The sequence below is a fragment of the Stegostoma tigrinum genome, chromosome 6 (genome assembly GCF_030684315.1).
Source record: "Stegostoma tigrinum isolate sSteTig4 chromosome 6, sSteTig4.hap1, whole genome shotgun sequence".
Lineage (NCBI taxonomy): Eukaryota > Metazoa > Chordata > Chondrichthyes > Orectolobiformes > Stegostomatidae > Stegostoma > Stegostoma tigrinum.
Window position 1 is genome coordinate 20,604,812 of NC_081359.1, and position 24,275 is coordinate 20,629,086.

General features: G+C 42.3%; 1 long non-coding RNA gene across 1 annotated transcript in view; it reads right to left on the minus strand.

Moving 5' to 3' along the window:
• Positions 1–1,626: 1,626 nt before the first annotated feature.
• The window catches only part of LOC125453627 (uncharacterized), a 31,046-nt gene continuing 8,397 nt past the window's right edge, over positions 1,627–24,275 (minus strand). Inside the window, exon 4 of the long non-coding RNA XR_007247791.2 lies at positions 1,627–1,890. This is a non-coding gene — a long non-coding RNA (uncharacterized LOC125453627). The remainder of the gene's footprint in view (positions 1,891–24,275) is intronic.

Consider the following 24,275-nt stretch of genomic DNA (forward strand, 5'->3'; position numbering starts at 1 on the left):
TCTAGTTCAGCTGCTGAGAGAGAGAAGCTACTCAGATCTTCCTCTGCTTTTCTGGGAAAATGCCTTTGAGGGTCCAATGTGATAAGTAAAACAATAATACATTTGTTCTCTTTCTCTGAAAGTGCTCTTGTCAATGTTTGATGAAAAAATGCATTGGCAAAGGTCTCAGAGACCATTTATACGAAAGGATACCAACAGCACAGTATACAGACAGTCTTAATCGTGAAAAATAATTCATGTAACTTTATATGAGTGAATTACTCACTATCTATGGTCATTATTTTTCAGTGATGATTGCAATTTTGCATTAAAATTAACTATATCATAGCTGGAAGCTGTTATGGGTGTTCTATGATGCATTTCTTTAGGTGCCAATGAGACTTGACATTATTTTGTTTTATGAGTGTTAACTCCATTGGTTGTCATCAGTTCATGGCATTTGGTAGCCATTCCCCATCACTGACATGGACAGAGAGCTAAAGAGGGAAATGAAGATATAAGTTAAAGAAATTCACAGCATCTAGATTGAACTAGAATTTTAATAACTACCAGTATGATTAGGTGACAGCAAAAATGGTGCTAAATTTTGTCAGCTTTTCTCAGATAACATTGTATGTGGCCCAAATTTATTAAGATTAAAAAATCCACCATACCTTGGATCACTTGAATCATGATATGATTGAATCATGCCTTTAAAAACATGCTGCATCCCATTACAATCGAAGTAATTTAGTTATTCAGGTACTTCTGCTTGTGTACATTTATATCAGTAATAAATGTCTTTTGGATTCTTCAGTATCATGATATCCATAACCAGTCCCTTATGCTATAAAGGTAACAAGTATTTCTGCAACTGGTAAACTACCTTGCTGGAGACAAAGCTCACATTGACATCCCCTTAAATTGCATGAGGAATGCTTTCATACATCCTGAGTTTGCTAAAACATGCCATACAAATACAAACCTTTCTTTGCTGAATAAATCTCTGCTATTCGTCTCAACCATACTTTGTGGTACTGAGTTCTATTTTTTTGGTGCAGTCTGGGTAAAGATTTGCAAAATTTAAATCTGTAGCCTCTGTCTTTGTGACACCATGGATGCTATCGTGGGTCCAAAATGACATCTGTCCCCCATGTACAACACATCTCGAGTGAGTCACAGGTATAATTTTGGGTAGGCCATTGGCACTGTGAGTATGTACGGTAAGTAGGCAGATCATGCTATCAATCAGCATGCAACACAGATTTGACTGGAGTGTCAGCATTTTCAAGGAAGAGCAGCAGAGTTCTCCTAGAGTGCAAGTTGACATTTATACCTCAACTACTATCATTAATAGATAAATCAGCCATTTTCTCATTGTTGACATATCACTGTGCTGCACACAACTCTGGATATTATGTTTCCTACATCACGCAGCAGTAACACTTCACAGAATATCTCATTCACTGAGAAACGTATTGAGATCATGAAAGACAAAATGCACGTTTATTTTGCTGTTCTTGGAACACTCATGAACAGATCACTGACCTGAATGCTGTCCTTATTGCATGCATGCATTGATGCTTTGCATCAGTGGCACTGTGCCTACCCTGGACCAGGATACCTAGTTCAAGTTCATCCCGCTCCAGAAGTTTGTAATGAATAAGTCAATCAGAAGTGATAAAATGAGGATGATTTAGCTGATATTTGCAGAAGCCAAGACTGTTTTTCTTCACAAGCAATTCTACATCAGGTCAAGTTTAATGAGATGTGCTATATGCAATAATTCAGAACAGCCACAGGGTGGTGGAAGATATACATCCTTCTTCCTCATCCAGTTCACGGGAAAGTTTGTCTTACACTGCCTGCAATCAGCCCATTGGAACTATTCATTTTAAGAAAAGGAAAAGCCTGCGAAAAAAAATTACAAATATTTGCATAATTATTTTTAGTTTCAACCCAGCAGGATTCTAATAATATAAGTTTCTATTGTTTTTAAACCTTAAGTTAGAATTACATGATTGTTTTAAGATTTTCCTTAGATTTGTTCTCTTATATTTTAGCTTGTTCATGATATTTAAGGGTGAGAAAAAGAAGACTGAACTATAGTTTTCTGTAATAAGCTCTATATTTTCTGTCTTTCGTTGATAGACTGTTGGTGCAGCAACGATATTTCAAATAAGATTTCATGGACTGTGTAACATTTTGGAAAGACAATACAAATGTAAGTTTATTATTCACATTGAAGAAATATCTGATGGTTTAACTAAATGAACAACAATTGCAACTTTGAATTTTTACAGAGTGGAAGCAGGCCATTTGGCTCCTCGAGACCACAGTGACTCTGAAGAGCATCCTAACCAGACTCAACCCCTACCTTATCCCTGTAACCTTGCATTTCTCATGGTTAATATTTACATCATATTACATGTGTACATCACTAGACACTACAGGCAATTTGGTACAGCCAATCCATCGAACCTGCACAGGTTTCTGAAGAAAGGTCTAGTCCTGAAACGTCAGCTTTCCTGCTCCTCTGATGCTGCTTGGCCTGCTGTGATCATCCAGCTCTATACCTTGTTATCTCAGGTTTAGACTGTGTCAGAGCATCTCGAGGAAACCCAAGCAGACTTAGGGAGAACATACAAACTCCACAGAGACAGCTGTCGAAGGGTAGAATCCTAACACTGGTGCCTAACACTGTCAAGCAGCAGCGCTAACCAGTGTGCTACCCTTGTTTTTATCTTGATCTTCAATTAAAAAAAATGTGAAGCAGCTTTACAACGGTATTATGATGTGGAAAGGCAAATCGGTTTAAGCAGTGTGGAAAATAGCTCAGTTACATCCTCCATATTAAAAAGCAAAACAAATCCGACTCAGTTAATTACCACTTCATCCATTTATTCTTGATCATCAGTGAAAAGATAGAAATGGTTACCAACAGTGCTTTCAAGCAGCACCCACTCAGCAATATCCTGCTCACTGATACTCAGTTTTGATTCTGTCAGGATCTTTCAGCTCCTGACCTTGATGCAGCGTGGGTTCAAATACGGCAAAAAAGAGCTGAATTCCAGAGGTGAGGTGAGGGTGAGAATGCACTTGAACTTGACACACACTTGACTGGATGTGACATCAAAATGCCTTGTAAAAAACTAGCATTAATGGGTTTTGGGGGATATCTGTCTGCCTATTTGACACATGGGAAGCTGGTTATGATTGTAGCCGTTTCGTCATCTCAGTCCCAAGACATCTTTGCATGAGTTCCTCGGGGTGCTGTCCTAGTCTCAATCATCTTGAGCTTCCCCCCACCTCAAGGTCAGAAGTGGGTATGTTCACTGATGATCGCACAATGTTAAGTACCATTTACCACTCCTCAGATATTGAAGTAGTCTGGGCCCAAATGGCACAAGACTTGGACATTCTCTGAATATGGAATGATAAGTAGCAAGCAACACCTGTGCCATGACCATGACCAATCTCCACAAAAAGAGATTCTAATTATGGCCACCATGACGTTTAATGACATTTCCAACACTTTCTTATGACTAATCCTCTAACAACATCCAAGAAAAGTTCCCACTGATCACAAACTGAACTGGACTATCCAAATAAATAATGTAACCACAAGAGCAGGTCAGAGACTTGGAATCTTGCAGTGAGTAATTTATCTCTGACTCCCCAAAGTGTGCCCACTATCCACAAGGCACAAGTCAGGGGTGTGATGGAATACTCCCCACTTGTCTATAGTTCCCACAATACTCAAGAAGATTGACACTGTGTGGTTCAAAACAGCCTGCTTGATAGGCGCCATCTTCATTTTGTCTACCAAAAACAAAAAGTAGCAGGAGTGTGTACCATCTACAACATGCACTGCGGAAATTCACCAAAGGTCCTTACACAGCTTCTTCCAACCCATGACCACACCCATCCAGAAAAATGAGGGCAGCAGAAACATAGGAACATCACCAACTGCAAGTTTCCCTCCAAGGCACTTAGCATCCTGACTCAGAAATATATCTCCAATCCAGAATCCTGGAACTTCCTCCAAAGGAGCATTGTTTAGAAAATGCACGTCAGCAACTCAAGGAGGCAGCTCACCACTACATTCTCAAGCATACCAATGGATGGGTAATGAGCCATACACACCTCTTTAATGAACAAGAAAAAGGAAACATGAGTCAGTATGCAGATTTTTGGATGAATCTCATGTATACAGGCAATGGAATATGGGTGAATGGCTAAGACTGCATTGGTAGAAAAAAGTCTAGAGGTACAAAAGGATTTTAGAAAGAAACGAGATAGGGGCAGAATTGGACCATATTACAGATTTGAGAAATTCAGTTTCTTTCTTAAACAGGGAGTAATGAGAAATGTACACAAGGGAATAATAGACATCATCCTGATACCAACATTTTGCTTAAGATTGGCAGAGACTTCAAATGTAGCGTGGATATTTGCTTTGTTTCCTGAACATATACGAAAGATGGGAGGAGGAATTGAAACTTACATGAGAAAAGAAAAGAGGATTTAAAAGTTCACTAAGTGGGTGATCATTAGCTGAAGGCTACATTTGCAATGTCTAGAACACTGTTAGGGTTGATGAATGAAATTTATGTTAAAATGTCACTTCCACAGGCTTTAAAAATTATTCCACAATGTGATTATACAGGTACATCCACAGGCCAGAAAGAATTATTATGTTGCGATGTTATTAGAATAATTTTAACATGATATTGGCAGGATTGGAACTTTGAAGACAAATTCGTTGAGGAGGAAAGCTCAGCTGAAAATAAGCTATGATACAAGTTTGTTCTATCAAATGTCCGATAAATAATTTAAATGAGGCTTATATGAAATTCTGTTTCAATCCTACACTTTCAACAATTAACATGAAAAGAAAATGAAGCAATGATTTTCTCCACAAGTTATTCCTCAAAGTTGTCTGAATCTTGATGCAAAAACAGACCATGTGCTAATCTGACAAGCGAATGCTGCTGTGGGGATTGTTGAGTTTATTTGCCACACTCCCAAGTGACAATGAATTGTGAGGCTAAATGATCTTATTAAAAAGTCAGGAAATCTAAATTGTCACATAACTCAAATGCACAGCATTCTGAAATCAAATTGAGATGGCCATAACAGTTGTTTCAGAACAGAAACATAAGATGTCTGTGAATGGATCTACTATTATTTTTTACAATGGTTTCTTTCAGTGCTTCAGGCTGAATAGGCAGATTAGCCAATTACTTAAAGTCCTGTATACAATAATGCACTACTCTTTAAATTCTTACATTAGTTCCCATATGTCATGGACCGCTGACCTGATACTATCACTCACTTTGTGTCCCTGTCCAATCCTTTCTATTTCTGCCATGCCACCAACAACACTTCTCTCTGTATGTGCCTGCAGCTTTTCTATCTGAAAGTTGCATTGTTTTTGGGTCAAATTTCTGGAATTCCCTCCCTCACAGTTTTGTGTGTCTACCTACAGCGCATGGATTGCTGCAGTTCAAGAAGATAGGACACCTCCACCTTCTCAAGGGCAACTAAGCACAGGCAATAATCATTGGCTAGTCAATGATGCCCACATTACACGAGAGAATAAAAAAAAGCAGGCAGCATTCATGCTGTGATTAGTAGAATCGATGGCTTATTGCAAAGAAGAATCATATCGGAACCGAAACTTTAACTTCTTCCCTCTCGACAGATGCTGCAAGGCCTACTGAATTTCTCCAGCTCTTCCTCTGATTTTCCCTTCAATGGCCGTTGTGAGGTCCTGGTTGATAAACTTGACAAAACTGACTGACAAAACAGATAAGGATGAATTTTACCACACAAGGATGGGCAGGTGTGAAATGGAGTATGCCAGCTATGTGTCAGTTTATCGAGTCCACATGATTTTTCAAGAGCTGGCACCTCAGGGATGATGAATCTATAAGTCTCAGACAGTCAAATCAAATCATTAATCAGCCAAGAGTGGGGTAATTTCATAGCTTGTACGCAATTTATCAATGTTGCACATGTTCCAACCTGACCTCAACCACCCATCAAGAGAGGTGATGGCCTATTGGTATTAAAGCTATACTATTAATTGAGAGACTGAGGTAATGTCCTTGGGAGCTAGATTCAAATCTCACCATAGCAGATAATGGAATTTGAATTCAATGAAAACCTGGAATTAAAATCCAGTGATAATCACAAAAGCACTGTCATTTGTCAGGAAAAACCTATTTGGTTTACTGATGTCCTTTAGGGAAGGAAATTTGCTGTCCTTACAGAGTCCAGCATACAGACCAACAGCAATATGGTTAACTCTTAACTACCCTCTGGGCAGCTATGGATGGACCATACATATTGACCTAGACTGCTGTCCACTTCCCTTAAATTAATAAAAAATAACCCAACTTAACACCTGTTCACCCATCCCTTCCTCCCACCCCAAGCCGCACCCCCATCTACCTACTAACCTCATCCCACCTCCTTGACCTGTCCGTCTTCCCTGGACTGACCTATCCCCTCCCTACCTCCCCACCTATACTCTCTCCACCTATCTTCTTTACTCTCCATCTTCGGTCCGCCTCCCCCTCTCTCCCTATTTATTCCAGTTCCCTCTCCCCATCCCCCTCTCTGATGAAGGCTCCAGGCCCGAAACGTCAGCTTTTGTGCTCCTGAGATGCTGTTTGACCTGCTGTGTTCATCCAGCCTCACATTTTATTATCTTGGAATTCTCCAGCATCTGCAGTTCCCATTATCTCAGTCACACACAGGGTCTGTTGTTAGGCAGCAGCCTCAGTGACTGCATGAAGACCAATGTCCTTAGTTAATGATTATTTCTGTTCTGTGACAACCACTGCCCTCCCACTGAAAGTACCCTCATTAAAATTGGTGCGATTTCTGTTGCTGGGCATAAATTACCTGCATCACAGCCCGAAAGCCCTGACCATGCACCATTCTGATATGGCTTCCAAAGGTTGGAACCCATCACCATCATTAATTGGACAGGGCTTCAGCTGTCTACATCTTAATTGCTGCCTCCAGAAAAATTATAAATCTGTCATGCTACCGTGACCACGTTAAGTTTCCTGAGCTGTAACTCACCCTGATATTAAAAATTCCACAAGAAAGTTCAGTGCAAGAAATTTAGATTTTGTTTTTACTCCTTAGGTCTGACAAGAAAAGGGCTAAAAACGACAACAAAGGACATTGGTACTGCACCTTTCACACAATAAAATATCTCATGACTCTTTGAAGTCATACTATGTTGGCTACTTTACAGAGATGAGAGGAGAAGATCTTATTCCACTGTATGCCCTGGTTTTTTTTGAAGCTGCATTACAATTCAATTGTGAGTCACTTGTCCTTATTCAGGGCATTGGGAGAGATGGCATCGTCGCTGAAAGCCAGGCTTAAACTGGTGTACCCCTGGCTTACAGCAGGAAGAATAATTTGGGATCTTGTTGCCAAATTCGGAACTACTGTCAACAAAATAAATAGCATTTAGCTAGAGCCTTGAACATCATAATATTGCCCAGTACAATTTCACAAACAGCAAATCCCTAATATCAATAAATCATTAAGCATTGGCAATCATGGAACTAGCACATTGTGGAATTGATTGATCGTTCTTATATGTGGGCTGGAAATTACTTTATGGATCTTGTTAAATGTTTTCAGGAGCATAACAGCTTCGAGTGGTGAGGAAGGGACAGGCTGGTAGACCGCAACATGAATCCTAGCAGATATAGGAGTTGTGTTGCTTTCCATTTTTAATGGAAATTGAGGTATCAATACACTGCTGTTTACACAGCTGCACAAGTAGATCTGAAGCCATGAGATCGATCGTGAACTGATTGATTTGTGCCAAAGTGACATATATAAAGTACAGGGGAGGAAAAAGACTGTTAACAATATGATGAATGATTAACAAATTCATTTCTCATTTGTACTCCTAAGATGTTGCTTGGCCTGCTGTGTTCATCCAGCTCCACACTTTGTTATCTCATTTCTCAATAATCTACCCTGCGATAAAGCAGCAGACAAGGTAACATCCTGCCTTTAAAATATATGTAATGAAGGTTTGGCTTCATAAAGGCCAGATCATTTATTTTTGGCAAGTGGTTTGAAATTGCGGTTGTAAAACTTAACGCTTATTTACAGATGCCTGCATGTTTAACAGGCAGGATCTGGTGAGTTTTCTTTCAGAGGATTTTCAGCGCATTATAAAAATTACACTCAGGAGCCACCGTCTAATCTGAATGAAGCTGAACTCACTGGCGGAACTTCTCAGCGTTATTTAAATTATATACTTCACACTAGCAACAAATTAGTAGCAGCAGATGCCATCAATGTCTATTGTGATGCAGTAAATGATGTTGAATAGCTGTAGTTTTGATGTGATTTTTAATTGGTATTACCACCGAGATTGTTTCCTAGCTATCAAGATCAATAGTGGAAAACATTGATGAGTCATCAATCCTCATAGCAAAATTTCTGGAGTTAGGTATAATGAAAGCAAAGCATATACCATCTGAAAAACAGTAAATACATAGCTTTGTAAAAGCATTTACACATAATAGGTGGTGTCATGGTTAGGCCAGCACTTATCGCCCAAAGGGCAACATTGTTGTGGATCTGGAGTCACATGTAGTACTTGCAGGTAACAACGGCAGATTTCCTTTGCTAAAGGACACTAATGAGCCAGAGGTAGTAAGACCTGCTGATGCTGGAGTCAAACATAACACAGTGTGGAGTTGGAGGAACATAGCAGGCCAGGCAGCATCAGAGGAACAGGAATGCTGACATTTTGGGTCAGGACCCTTCCACTGCATTTCAAACTTATGTCCAGTAGATGGTGGACAAACTTTGTAGAGTTAAGAGGCCCATGCCTTAGAACTCCCAGCCTTTGACCTGCTCCCAGCTGGACTGATGGTTCATTTCAACTTCTGGTCAATGGTAATCCCAAAGACATCACTATTGGAAGGCTCAGCATGGTGATGACATTAAATATGAAGGAAAGATGGTTAGCTCCTCTCATGTTGGGAATGACCATTGCCTGGCATTTGTTTGACATGAATGTTACATTTCAGCCCATGCCTGGATTTTGTCCATGTGTACCTCATACAGAATCACTTGGATAAATGAGGATTGTGAATGGTGCTGAACATTGTGCAACAATCAGCAAGCAAACCCACTTCCAATCTTCTGGTGGGAATGTCATTGATGAAGCGATTAAAGGTGGTTGGGCTAGTGACACTACCCTGAGGAACTCACAAAATAATGTCAATGGACTAAAAAGACTGACGTACAACTACCACAACAATTTCCCTCTGTGCTAGCTATGACTGCAACCATTGAAGAGATTTCCCTGATCCCTATTGATTTTGTTATTTCCAGAGTTTTTTAATGCTGATTAAACTAATCACTATTGTGTTTGTTAAACTTTGGTAACTATTACTGAACACACAAAACACTTGCCACTCAAGATGCGACCTGTGACACAATAACATGCATACTTTATTAAAGGGTAGTTCAGCTATGTGCACTGAGGTGGCATGGAAGCACCATGGTGCACATTACTGCCTCATAGCACCAGGGACCCAGGTTCGATTCCACCCTTGTGCAACTGGCTGTATGGAGTTTGCACATTCTCCCCATATCTGTGGGTTTCCACTGGGTGTTTTGGTTTCCTCCCACAGTCCAATGATGTGCATGGATTGGCCATGTTAAATTGCCCCATAGTGTTCAGGAAAGTGTAGATTAGGTGGATTGTAGGGGAATGGGTCTGGATGTTCTGAGGGTCAGCATGGACTTGTCGGGCTGAAGGGCCTGTTTCCATACTTGTAGGGATTCTATGATTCTAGACATGTTCTGAACAGTGCAGGTCCCTTCTTCGAAGTGTCAGCATATAGAAGTCACGTGGTATGCTACCTCGAATCCCATACACTGCACACATACACAAACACACTTCTTGAATTTGTACCAGGGAAAACTCCTTATTGACATCACAATAACTTAGCAACATTTCCAATGTTGTTAGCACACACCAGAATTTTTCTTTCAGCATTGCTAATTGAAAGAGACGAAAGCCAAATTAAATATACTATTCACACTCGTTTGCTGAGCATCTTTTACAGCCCATGAAAATGCCTTTGAAAGGCAAATGGAGTTCATTTCTTGCTGACATTAACTTAACAGCAATTACTGCCAATGCTAGAGATCTGAAATAAAAACAGTAAGTGCGGTAAGTACCGGTGAAACTCACCAGGTCTGGCATCATCTGTTGAATGAGAAACAGAGTTAATTGTTTCAAGTCCTGCATGATTCCATGAGGAATTGTGAATGCTGCCAGACTTATTAAGTTTTTCCAGCAGTCTCTTTCCAAACATTAACTGCTCTTTGAAGTTGCAAAACCTGTAGTATTTTGCTGTGTGCTGCCAGTTTTAAAATTGTTCCAACCCATGGCGTTGATGGAACGTGAGATGAAGAACAGCAAAGAAAAATAGCCAAGAGAAATGAGACAATTCAACACCAAAATAAAGTTCTGTTTAGGCTGTGGCCAATAGGCTCATTCTCCAAATAGCATGCTTACAGCAAGCTGCAGAAAACATAGCAAGCCTTTTATCTCTTTCCAAAATCACCAAGGGTGGATCTTCATCGCATGGACTGCAGCATTTCAAATAAATGGCCCCCCAAGTGCAATTAGGGTTGAACAACAATGTTTGCTTTGCCAATGGTGAAAAAATAAATCAAAACTTTTGACTTTATTATATCTCCCTTAGTCTTAACTACAATTTGGAAGAGCTAATTGTCTCAAACTATCTGTTGATTTCTGCTACTTGTGCAGTTATTTATACCTTATTGCAATGTTGAAGCCTCATTAGAACTATCAGTTGTTGACGCCTTTAAAGACATTTAGAAACAATTATTACTTTTGTTAATTAAAAGCCAAATAATGCTTGAGAAATTTTGAGATAAAAGCCTGCAAAGCAAATTATTTGTTATCCATTATCCCAGATATTTTGAAATATTAGTGCATTACATATATATTGTTCTACATCTGCAAAATTTGCATCCTAGTATTAAATTAAAAATAATTACATATCAATCACATGTAGATCCTATCAATAGATAAAGCACTGTCCAAATTATTGTCACATGCAACACTGTTCACACACACTAGCAAAAGTAAACAATGTGTAACGGTAACCACAGCAACAAAATAATTTACAAAAGCTACTGGAAAGGATTGAATATAGCTTAATACAGGAACTAAGCTACAAGGTCCAATACTTGATGATGGAGTTAGATTATGTCAGAATGCAAATTTTGGGCAAAACTATAATAGATAGTAATATCATGAAAAGGTGATTCGATATTCCTTATTCTTTACAATTGTCATTGATTCTAGCTGAAATCTCTGTGTAACTTAGGGTCAGGTGAGATGCAATAACTTTTGACATGCTGAAAGGCAAGATAAGGCAGGGATGCTGTGAGCATTTAAGTAAACTAAAAGTGAGCACTGAGAAAGCGAGAAAGCAGCCGTGATGTGCAATCAGGTTCAACCCATGAGCTGGGTGCCTGACCCTATGTAAAAAGTGTCCTTGCAGCAGAATGGCAGTGAAAAAATCTGGTGATTTCCAAATTGCAGCATTAAAGTGCAGAACCATACTGTAGGTGGATCAGAGATATCCTGATGATGCTGAGAGATTGGCACATGTTGGATGCCAGTATCCGTGGGCTGCTTGCAGCATGGAGCATGCCCTGTGGAGGTATTCCAGGAGCTCAAGATGGACATCCATTGGAGCAAACTATAGGCTAGAGTTGCTAGGAACCTGCTTTGACTTCCATTCAAGAATTCTTAGTGTCTAATTTCTATCCAACAGTTGGAAGAATGAGAGTTTGCACATTAATGAGGTGTGGTTAAACAACATTGAGGATTAGAGTGAATGGTAATCCAAGCAAACAGATCTCACACTATTCACTAAGAGAATCTCATCTCAAAACTCAGCGCTTATTTGAAAAATGGGCCTTCTCAATCTCGACATTGAGAAGCCTCTCAATGGACTTCTCCCTTAATTTTCCCAAAATTTTTACCTTGGCCCAAATTGTCCCAGAGCTGGGGTGATTACACTCCACGTTTCTTTTAAAGAGACAACTACAAATCCAAGCAGTTCAACCCATTTCTGACAGTAACTCAAGATATACTTAGCCTTCAAAAAATAGTTGCTTTCTGAATTATACGGTGGGAAAGCAATTTCTGAAGAAGTACTTGTAATGAAAATTTGTATTTGAATTGCACCTTAAATGCCCTGAACTAAAACTATAATTCAACCATCTCCCATTGACTTTCAATGGTGGTGGCAATGTTTTTATATGCCAATGTCTCTCTCAATAAGACAATTTGAAACTTTAGGTGTATAATTCTGAATACACCAAACACAATTCAATCAAAAATTAATCACTAACTTGTAGACAGTACACCTTTGCTTTAAGTATCTGCTCAATTTGAATCATTTAAAACTGCGATTATTATAAATATTTAGATTGGCTGTAGTACATAATGGTGCCTCCATTTGCTTCAGGCTTATTAAGACTTAATGCTGGAAGTTGTATGATCATGTTAGAGTGAATTGGTGCCCTTGCATTCAAACACTAGAATGTGCCTTAGGGGCATTTGACACAATTTTAATTCAAAGCAAGCTATTTTAAACTTGTTAATTCATCAATAACATATGCAGTTAAGATATTGTGCTGACCTCTGTTCCATTTCTCATAGCTTATACATCTATGCCAATAGGAAGCATGCTAGGACAGAGTTCGTGTGTCCACAGAACATAACAGCGAAAGTAGTTGACACTTTTACCTTTGTGTTTTCTAATGCTTTTCCCCTGAAAGATTGATCAGCCGCATGCACTCAACTAGAATTCTTGTGAACTCAGGAATGCCCATAAGCAGTGGGCAGTATTGTCAACCACTTTCAGCAGGAACAAGACAAAGGATCTTTGGATCAAGACTTGGAGGGGCGTGTGAGCAGAATGAGGACAGGGAGAAGCTTACAGTGGGCAAAATATGTGGTCACATTTGATAGAGATGAAGAGGAATTTATTCCCTCAGAGGGTCACAAACCTTTGGAATTCTCTATCTTGGATGGGAATGGAGACCAAGTCATCGAAAGGTATTCAAGGTGAACATGGACAGATTCTTGAACAGGGGGGAATATAAGAATTCAAAGAGCGGGCAGGAAAGAGGAGTTGAGGACAAGAACTGATGAGTCATCTTCCTACTAAAGGGCAGAATAGCCTCCAGCTTGTTCTATTTCTTACGTTCTGTGCCTTCAGCAATGAAAGGGTGAGAGGAATAAGCAAGTGCTGTAGGGGCAGGAAGATGTAAAAGGTATAGCAGTATTGTTTTAAGCTGGGGGGAAGTTGCCAAAGTGAAAAGTGTGGATGGCACTTTGCAAAGGAATGACTAGGGCAGTGATTACAATTTTAAACCTGCAACAGCAGACACAGGTAGAAACAAGGCTAAGTGTGGTGGAGTGTTGATAGTTTTGGGGGTGGAGGAGAAACCACAATATGGCTGGCAAATTGCCTTCACCGGCACTTCTCCAACATGGTTGCTCCATTGAGCTTTGCATTCATCCCTCAACATCCAAAACACTTCAATCATGTTTACAACCCATCCCTCTGCATCACTGATGGAAGGTGCTTTGATTAAAAGTGTTAATAATGAAGTGAGATGATGTGGATATAAAGAAGACGCACTTCACCTTTAGATAGAAAAAGCAACTGAATATTTCATAGAGCGTATTGATGGAAGTGATGAGTGTCATATCACTGGCTGGAGAGTTCGCTAGAGCCCTGCATCATCTCTTTCCACAGAGGGCCACTACTATTAAGGACAGTAGGGACAGAAGACTCATGGGGCAAGCCAATAAGAGGCTAGCCACCCTGTATTGATTGGTACCCCTAAGGTGGTGATCAGTCACTGGAACTGCATCCACCAAAGTTCCTGGTTTATCAGTGGACCTAGTTGCTGATGGCAGAAGGGGTGTGAGGGAAGGTGACCAACAGCAAGGGTGAGAGGTGGCTTTCAGTGGACTATCCCATTCCTGATGCCAGGACTCTTGATCAGACACTGTGCTTTTCAATAAGAGAACCCTGCACCGCGCCCCCAACTTCCATAGCCCACTGCTTTCTGAGCTTGTTGCTTGGAAAGTCTTTCAGTCAGTGTTGTTCTAATACCAGTGGCAGAAGGAGTAGGCCCTTAGGTAGATGTAAATTGTCCATTTGGGGCCCTCAACTAGCAGTGGGGTTCTGCTGGGGACTCAATTGAGACGGGTCGAGGAAAATGATGGGATCCCTTTGGCCATCTTCCATTCTGCCAAACTTGGTACAGGGAAAAGCATTCAATTTTGCCCCAGTGGGAAACATTGTCAGGAGAGATCTGGCAGGAGGGTGCGATAAAGAATGGTCAGGTTGCAGTTGTATTGAATTCCATCAAGTGAGTAAGATTCCTTGTGAAAACACAACCCATGCTGATCAGTACCCAAATGCGATGGAATAAAACATTCGGAGACATACCAGAAAGAGAGAAGGTAACAAAAATAAGTATGAATGAGTCAAACACAAACAAAGCAATCTTGGCAAGCAATGAACATGAGAAGGAGAGAGAAAAATACAAGCTGAAAGATAGGGAAAATATAGAAAATTGAAAAGAAACAGAACAAGGTTTTCAGGACAGATTTTTTCTTTTGTACGCAAAATCATGAAAGATCCTGTAGTGAAATTGTTAACAAAGAATTGAAGAGAGAGGATGAAGGGCATAGTATAAATAGATCAGTAAAGGGGGAGGGAGAGATAATATTCATGTTTCTTTTAATACTGTCATACGCCAAAAGGCTTTCACACAAAAGGGTTCAAGAACGTAACTGACGAGATATTTAATCACAATACAACAGCTTCACTGAATAAACTAAACTGCCTTGATGCCAGTCTGTCTTGTTTGGCACTATCGGGAACGTTCCAGTAAAAAAAATTGTAATTAATTTCCAACACTAATTCATTAAGTCAATCACCAGCCATTTGAGAAATTTGTGATTTATCCAATAAGAGGAATGGAGTGCAATATTCTGTTACTCTGAAAAATCATATCAAACTTCTTGAATTAGAGGCAAGCTATCCGAAGCTATTACTCAGCAATTACTTGATATGTACCTCTTGACAATAGAATTTTACTTCCACTTGTTTTTTTTCAGGAATCATATTAAAAATAAACATTTCATCAACAAGGTTTTAATAATTTGCAAAAAATATGGGAAGGATGAGAACACTACTCAATAGCTTGTCATCATGTGATATTTAATGGAAAAAAGGATAAAGGATGCACATATTATGAGGGGATTTTTGCACTGCTATAAGTCAAACTTTAAATCTTAAAGAGGAATAGTCCAACATCGCCTCCACACTGAAATATTAAAAGTATAAAAAAATTATCTCCTCCCCAAGGAGCTTTGAGACACAAGCCATTGATGATTATGTATGGTTTCAGATTTGTCTGAGGTTAAACACTTCGTCTCCAAGGCAAATACTGAAAATTAAATTAAATTAAAGGTTTGCATAATTAATATTGTATTTTTTGATGCACTCTCACTTTCAAAATATAGAAAATGCTGCAGCCATTTTGTATACAACAGCTTCTACAGCAAGAAATGTGATAAAGATCAGATCTTATCTAGTTTCATGATGTCAGTTGAGCAATAAATATTGCTGATAAGCCTCCTGATTTTCTCCATGAGATCTTTTACATCGAACTAAGATGGAATTCAGTTGTAGATATTTTCTAATCAACATGCCCAGAGATGTTTTTACACACTTCCAGAAGAGTTGGGACTTGAACCTAAATTTCCTTGCTCAGAGGTAGAGTGTTATCGTGTCATAAGAACCCTATCCAATTCTAAGCTTAGGACCGCATCTGAAGGGCAGGAATTCCAAAAAGCTGCCATTAATATTGTGTTTCACCTTTCACAGGTATGATTATCTATCCAATGCACAGCACTGGAAAGGATTTGATGTAACATATCATGTGACTCCTGTGTGCTGGCAGTCACAAGGAGGTACTGGGACAGCATGGAGGTCTATTCTGTGTAGAGTCAGAACCAGCTGGGAATAAATAATCCACAGCCGACCCCAGTTTGAGTGAGTTCTCTCTTTGTCTGGAGATTAGCAGAACACAAAACAGCACTCCCTCATTCTTATGCTGGAATTCAGCAGAGATTCTGGTTCCGAAAAGAAATTGTTGGAGAGCGTATTAGGCTCCACCAAACTGATGATGTCACATAGTTTTAGCTGGAGAATTGGGGAGTAAAGCTCAGATCTCAATAAGGTCAGAAGTGTTGTCTCTATCTTCTTCAGTCTTTTATCTTTATGTCTAACTAACCATACCCACTGAGGACGAATGGTCAGTCCTCACCTTTGTCCCCCTACACCCACACATCAACGAATACCAGTCACGTTTGGACATCGAGCAGTTTTTCCACTGCCTCCGCCTCCACGCTTACTTCTCTAACGGTGAGCCTAACCCTCCCTGCACTGACCCCTTCACCCATCTCCAATACAAGTCCTCCTCCTGGACACAACCCCCAGGCCTCCTACCCTCCCTCGACCTCTTCATCTCCAACTGCCGTCGAGATATCAATCACCTCAACCTCTCCACCCCTCTCACCCACTCCAACCTCTCCCCTGCAGAACGGGCAGCCCTCCGCTCCAATCCCAACCTCATCATCAAACCCGCAGCCAAGGGAGGCGCAGTTGTAGTTCGGCACACTGACCTCTACATTGCTGAGGCCAGAAGCCAACACTCCGACACCTCCCCCTACCACCCCATAGATCATGACCCATCGACAAGCACCAAAGCATCATCTCCCAAACCGTTCACAACCTCATCACCTCAGGTGGCCTCCCACCTACAGTCTCCAACCTCATCGTTCCCCAACCCTGCACAGCCCTCTTCTATCTCCTTCCCAAAATCCACAAACCCACCTGCCCTGGTTGACCCATTGTCTCTGCCTGCTCCTGCCCCACTGAACTGATCTCCACCTATCTGGACTCCATTTTCTGCCGCTTGGCCCAGGGACTCCCCATCAATGTCTGTGACACCAACCATACCCACTACCTCCTCCAGAACTTCCAATTCCCCAGTCCCGAACACTTCATTTACACCATGGATGGCCAGTCCCTATACACCTGCATTCCCCATGCAGATGGCCTCAAGGCCCTCCGCTTCTTCCTGTCCCGCAGGCCCGACCGGTCCCACTCCAATGACACCCTAGTGGGCCTAGCCGAACATTTCCTTACCCTCAACAACTTCTCTTTCGATTCCTCCCACTTCCTACAGGCAAAGGGGGTGGCCATGGGTACCCGCATGGGCTCCAGCTATGCCTGCCTCTTTGTAGGTTACATGGAACAGCCCCTCTTCCGCACCTACACAGGCCCCAAACCCCACCTCTTCCTCCGTTACATTGATGACTGTATTGGCACCACCTCCTGCTCCCAAGAGGAGCTCGAACAGTTCATCCCCCTCACCAACACCTTCCACCCCAACTTCAAGTTCACCTGGGCCATCTCCAACATCTCCCTCACCTTCCTGAACCTCTCTGTCTCCATCTCAGGCAACTACCTACAAACTAATGTCCATTTCAAACCCACTGACTCCCGCAGCTCCCTAGAATACACCTCCTCCCACCCACCTTCCTGCAAAAATACCATACCCTATTCCCAATGCCTTCACCTCCGCCCCATCTGCTTCCAGGATGAGGCATGCCACTCCTGTACATCCCAGATGCCCTCGTTCTTCAAGGACCGCAACCTCCCCCTGCAGTGGTCGAGAATGCCCTCAAACGTGTCTCCTGCATTTCCCACAACTCATCCCTCACACCCCATCCCCACAATAACCACCAAAATAGAATACCCCTCGTCCTCACATACCACCCCACCAATCTCCGTATACAATGCATCATACTCCGAAATTTCCGCCATCTACAATCTGACCCCACCACCCAAGACATTTTTCCATCCCCACCCTTGTCTGCCTTCCAGAGAGACCACTCACTCTGGGATTCCCTTGTCCGCTCCACACTCCCCTCCAACCTCACCACACCCAGCACTTTCCCCTGCAACCGCAGTAAGTGCTACATTTGCCCCCACACCTCCTCCCTCACCCCCATCCCAGGGCCCCAAGATGGCATTCTACATCAAGCAGATGTTCACCTGCACATCTGCCAATGTGGTATACTGCATTCGCTGGACCCGTTGTGGCTCCATCTACTTTGGGGAAACCAAGCGGAGGCTTGGGGGCTGCTTTGAAGAACACCTAAGCTCAGTTTGCAACAAACAACTGCACCTCCCAGTCGCAAACCATTTCCACTCCCCCTCCCATTCTTTAGATGACATGTCCATCATGGGCCTCCTGCAGTGCCATAATGATGCCACCCGTAGGTTGCAGAAACAGCAACTCATATTCCGCTTGGGAACCCTGCAGCCCAATGGTATCAATGTGGATTTCACCAGCTTGAAAATCTCCCCTCCCCCCACTGCATCCCAAAACCAGCCCAGCTTGTCCCAGCCTCCTGAACCTATTCTTCCTCTCACCCATCCCCTCCTCTCACCTCAAGCCGCACCTCCATTTCCTACCTACTAACCTCATCCTATCCCCTTGACCTGTCTGTCTTCCCCGGACTGACCTATCCCCTCCCTACCTCCCCACCCATACTCTCCTCTCCACCTATCTTCTCCTCTATCCATCTTCGGTCCGCCCCCCCCCTCCCTATTTATTTCAGAACCTTCTCCCCATCCCCCTTTCCTGATGAAGGGTCAAGGCCCGAAACGTCAGCTTTTGTGCTCCTGAGATGCTGCTGGGCCTGTGTGTTCATCCAGCTTCACACTTTGTTATCCCTAATGTTACATACAATTAGCTCCACCTGGTTGTTGTGACATGTGCCTCTTCTTGTTATGACTCAGTTTGCACTTTAATGTCTACCCCTGTTAAGTCAACAGGCCCTTCGCTCAAGTATGGTTGGGGGAGGTAGGGGATTATTAAATCTCAAAATAAAAGAGGAAAGGCATGAGTGATTAGATGTAAACCAGGACTTTGGTATTTAAAAAACAACGTAAAACTGGGAAAAAAAATCTGTCTTCTGTAGGAACAATGATGAAGATGCGCCGACGTGTGAGCTCAGTGGCTGAGCCTACAATGTGCAGCTATTCTTTCCAGACTTGCTACATTGAGCTGATGAATAGGTAAATTTATTACGTATATCATCAGATCCAGCAGAATGGTTGAATTTCTGACATGATTAGATTTGCTTGTCTGTTTCAGATTTTCAAGATGAAACTTTCTCCTTTTTTCTTGGCTGAACATTTCATTTCTAACTAATGAGTTATTCTTCATCTCCTCTTTCATTAATTCACCAAATTAAGGTACAGATGTTCATCCTGACTTGTTGCTTCATCAATATTCTGAATAAAATTTCAAATCCCTTCATTGTTGAATGCTTGCCACAATGGCTTCCTGTCTCTAACTTTTCCCAGTACTATCACCCTCTGTAATCTCTGCATTGTTTTACCATTGGTCATAGTCCAAAGATGTGCAGGCTAGGTTGTTTGACATGCTCAATTACCCATAGTGTTCAGGGATGTGCAGATTAGATGGATTATAGGGATGGGATGCTCTGAGGGTCAGTGTGGACTTGTTGGGGTGAAGGGCCTGTTCCCACAATGAATCTAACTTCAGGCACAATAGATAAAGGGACAACAATGTGAAGTGGGGTGGGTGTGAATAGTCAACATAGGACTAAGGGTGTTTTACCTAAATGTGCATGTATATGAAACAAAGTAAATGAGCTTGTAGTGCAAATTGAAATTGGCTGTTGCAATAACAACAAAAACAGAAGTTGCTGGCAAAGCTCAGCAAGTCTGGCAGCATTTGTAAAGAAAAAAAAATCTGAGTTAACTTTTCGGGACTGATGACCCTTCCGCAGAAGTGGTTCTGAGGAAGGATGTCTGGACTTGAAATATTAACTCTGATTTTTTTTCTTCACAGATGCTGCCAGACCTGCTGAGGTTTTCTAGCAACATCTGTTTTTGTTCCTGATTTACAGCATCCACAGTTCTTGCGGCTTTTATTTATCACTTGCAATGTTGTGGGCATCACAGAGACATAGCTACAAGCAGATCAGAGGGCTAGACAATGGATAATATAAAACTCCTCCCCAAGAAGGGAAGGAGGCAGAAAATGGGAAATAATAAGTCAGTTTTCCTGTCCTCCATTAGGGCCCATTATTAAGGAAGACATTGCAGTATATTTGGATAGGTAATGTAAAACAGAGCTGAGTTAGCATGGTTTCATCAAGGAGATTTTATGCCTGACAAATCTGTTAAAATTCTTTGTGGATGTAATGAGCAGTTAGACAAAAGAGAGCCAACCAAAATCTATTTGGGTTTCCAGAAAGCATTTGGCAACGTGACACAAAGGAATCTACTGAATAAATTGAGAGCCCATGGTGTTAGGGGCAATGTACTGGCATGGATAGAGGATTGTCTGATTGACAGAAAGCAGAGACTGGGCAGCTGGTGATTAATAGAGTTCCATAGGTCTCTGTGCCAGGACCACAACTATTCACATTATACATAAATGATTTGAATGAAGGAACTCAGGGCATTGCTGCTAAGTTTGCAGATGATGCACAGATAAGTGGAGGGACAGAGTACTGAGAAAGCAGGGAAGGTGCAGAAGGACTTGGACAGTCTGGGTGAACAGGCAAATAAGCAGTAGACAAGTTACAATGTGGTAAATTGTGGGGCTATGCACTTATTAGGAAGTAGAGTTGTGGACTGTTTTCTAAATGGGGAAAGGCTTTGGAAATCTGAATTATGAGTGATTTAGTTTTAGATCGGGATTCTCCTAAAATTAACATGCAGGTTCCGTTGGCAGACAAAAAGGCAAATGTGATATTAGCATTTATTTCTAGAGGACCAGAAAACTAGAGCAGAACTGTATTGCTGAGGCCATATACGACTCTGGTCAGACCACATTTGGAATATTGTGAGAGATTTTAGGAAGGATCTAAGGAAGGATGCATTGACCCTGGAGGGAGTCCAGAGGAGATTTCCAAGAATGACCTTGGAAATGAAGGGTTGTTGAGGATGCTGGGTCTATACTCAGAGAATCCCTTCAGTGTGAAATCAGGTGATTTGGCCCATTGAGTCCACACTGACCCCACCCAGACCCATCTCGCCGTTTTATCTCTGCATTTCCCATGGCTAATCTGCCTAGCCTACAAATCCCTGAACACTCTGGGCAATTTAACAACCTAACCTGCACATCTTTGGACTGTGGGAGGAAACCAGAACACAAAGGAGACCCATGCAGACTCGGGGAGAATTTGCAAACTCCACACAAACAGTTCGGTCCCTGTTGCTGTGAGGCTGCAGTGTTAACCATTGGCCAGAGGCTACTGTGCCACAAAATGGAATTTAAATGGATTTGATTAAAACTTACAGAATATTCAGAGAGATGGATAGAGGAGACATGGAGAAGATGTTTTCATTCATACAAGAAACAAGAATTTGAGGGCACAGCCTCAGAGAGAAGGGATGACCTTTTTAGAACTGAGATCAGGAGGAACTTCTTCAGCCAGAGGGTGGTTAATCCATGGAACTCATTGCAGAGGGCTGTGGAGGCCAGGTCATTGTGCAAAAGAATTCCTACTGTATGGGAACAGGCCATTTGGCTCATATTGACTCTCTGAAGAGCATCCCATGCATACCCATCCCCTACGTAATCTATGCATTTCCCGCCCGAGTCACGATTGACAATTTAGCACGGCTAATCTACCTAAACTGCACGTCTTTTGACTGTGGGAGAAAACCAGAGCACCCAGAGGCAACCTACACAGATATGGGGAGAATGTGCAAACTCCACACAGACACTCACCTGTGGGTGGAATTGAATCTGGGTCCCTGACACTGTGAGGCAGCAGTGCTAACCATTGAGCCATCATGTCATGTATTTAAGACAGAGATAGATAGGTTCTTGATTAGTAAGGGGATAACGGGTTATGAAAAGAAAGCAAGTTGAGAAACATATTAGCCATGATAGATTGGCAGAATGGCCTTATTCTGCTCCTGTATCTTATGGTCTTAAATTGCCTATTATAAAGATTGTCAGTTTTCATGGTGGGACATGGTTTACACAATTTGGTACATTTGAATTCATAATAGACAGCAGTCTCATGAAACAAGTTTCATGAGTGCGAGCAGCAGCGGAGGTAAGATGAACCCGGAAGACTGCAGCTAAGGTAAGGCAGTTTTTTAAAATTACTTACCGGTAGCGGGCAGCGGTGTTTTCGCTTTCACAGAAGGAGCGGGAACAGCGGACGAAGTGACGAGACCAGAGGGGCAGCCGGGAAGGAAAGCAATGAGTATAAATACTCACCCTTTGACGCCAACGGCCATTTTGAGTGACAGCAGCAGCGGAGGTAAGATGAACCCGGAAGACTGCAGCTAAGGTAAGGCAGTTTTTTAAAATTACTTACCAGTAGCGGGCAGCGGTGTTTTTCTCTTTCACAGAAGGAGCGGGAGCAGCGGAGGAAGTGACGAGACCAGAGGGGCAGCCGGGAAGGAAAGTAGTGACCATATATATCAGCAAGGCGGCTAAACCCGAGACTCTACAACTGTAGTGTCTCCCAGCCGCCCTCCTCCTCTAACCTAGTTAATAAGGTAAGGTTCATTCTAAACTTTCTCTATTGAATATAAGTTTGTTATTAATTTTATAGCAACTTGAACTAAGCTTTCTACTTTAGTTCCAAGTGGGTGTTCAGATAAGTGGGGTATGGATGCTAGGGCAGTTGCTTGCTCCTCCTGCAGAATGTGGCAGGTGGGAGACATGGCAGACGTCTCTGCTGGCTACATCTGCGGGAAGTGCACCCAAATCTAGCTCCTTGAAAACCGTGTTAGGGAAATGGAGCTGGAGCTGGATGAACTACGGATCATTCGGGAGGGAGAGGGGGTAATTGAGAGGAGTTACCGGGAGTTGGTCACTCCTAAGGCTCAGGACGAGGATAGATGGGTTACAGTTAGGGGGAGGAAAGGGGACAGACAGGCAGTACAGAGATCCCCTGTGGCCATTCCCCTCAGCAATAAGTATACCATTTTGGATACTGCTGGGGGGGATGACCTACCAGAGGAAAGCCATAGTAGTCAGTTCTCTGGCACTGAGCCTGACACTGTGGCAAAGAAGGGAAGGGGGCAGAATAGAAAAGCACTCGTGGTAGGGGACTCGATAGTTAGGGGAATTGACAGGAGATTTTGTGGTCAGGATCGGGATTCCCGGAAGGTATGTTGCCTCCCTGGTGCCAGAGTCTGGAACGTCTCCGATCGGGTGTATAACGTTCTAAAAGGGGAGGGCGAACAGCCAGCAATCGTGTTATATATTGGCACTAATGATATAGCCAGAAAATGGATTGAGGATATAAAAAGTGATTTCAGGGAGTTAGGATGGAAGCTGCAGAGCAGGCCGAACAGAGTAGTGTTCTCTAGTCTACTACCGGTGCCACAAGATAGCGAGGCGAGGAACAGGGAACGGGTGCAGCTTAACACATGGCTGCGCAGCTGGTGTGGGAGGGAGGGCTTCAGATATGTAGATAATTGGGATGCCTTCTGGGGAAGGTGGGACCTGTACAAGAAGGACGGGTTGCACCTGAACTGGAAGGGGACCAATGTCCTGGGTGGAAGGTTTGCTCGAGTAGTTCGAGAGGGTTTAAACTAGCACGGCAGGGGGGTGGGAACCTGAGCTGTATACCGGAGGTGAAAGTTGATGCAGGTGAGGCAGTAGCAAGAGGTAGACCAGCTGGTGGGAAGGAGCCAAGGGATCAGTTAAAGTGTGTTTGCTTTAACGCAAGGAGTATCAGGAATAAAAGTGATGAACTGAGAGCATGGATCAGTACCTGGTGCTATGATGTTGTGGCCATAACAGAGACATGGGTTTCTCAGGGGCAGGAATGGTTGCTGGATGTTCCAGGGTTTAGAGCATTTAAAAAGAATAGGGAGGGGGGAAAAAGAGGAGGGGGTGTAGTACTACTAATCAGAGAGGGTATCACAGCTACAGAAGCTTCCATTGTCGAGGAAGATCTGCCTACTGAGTCAGTATGGGTGGAAATTAGGAACAGCAAGGGAGTAGTCACCTCATTAGGGGTTTACTACAGGCTCCCCAATAGCAGCAGGGAGATTGAAGAAAGCATA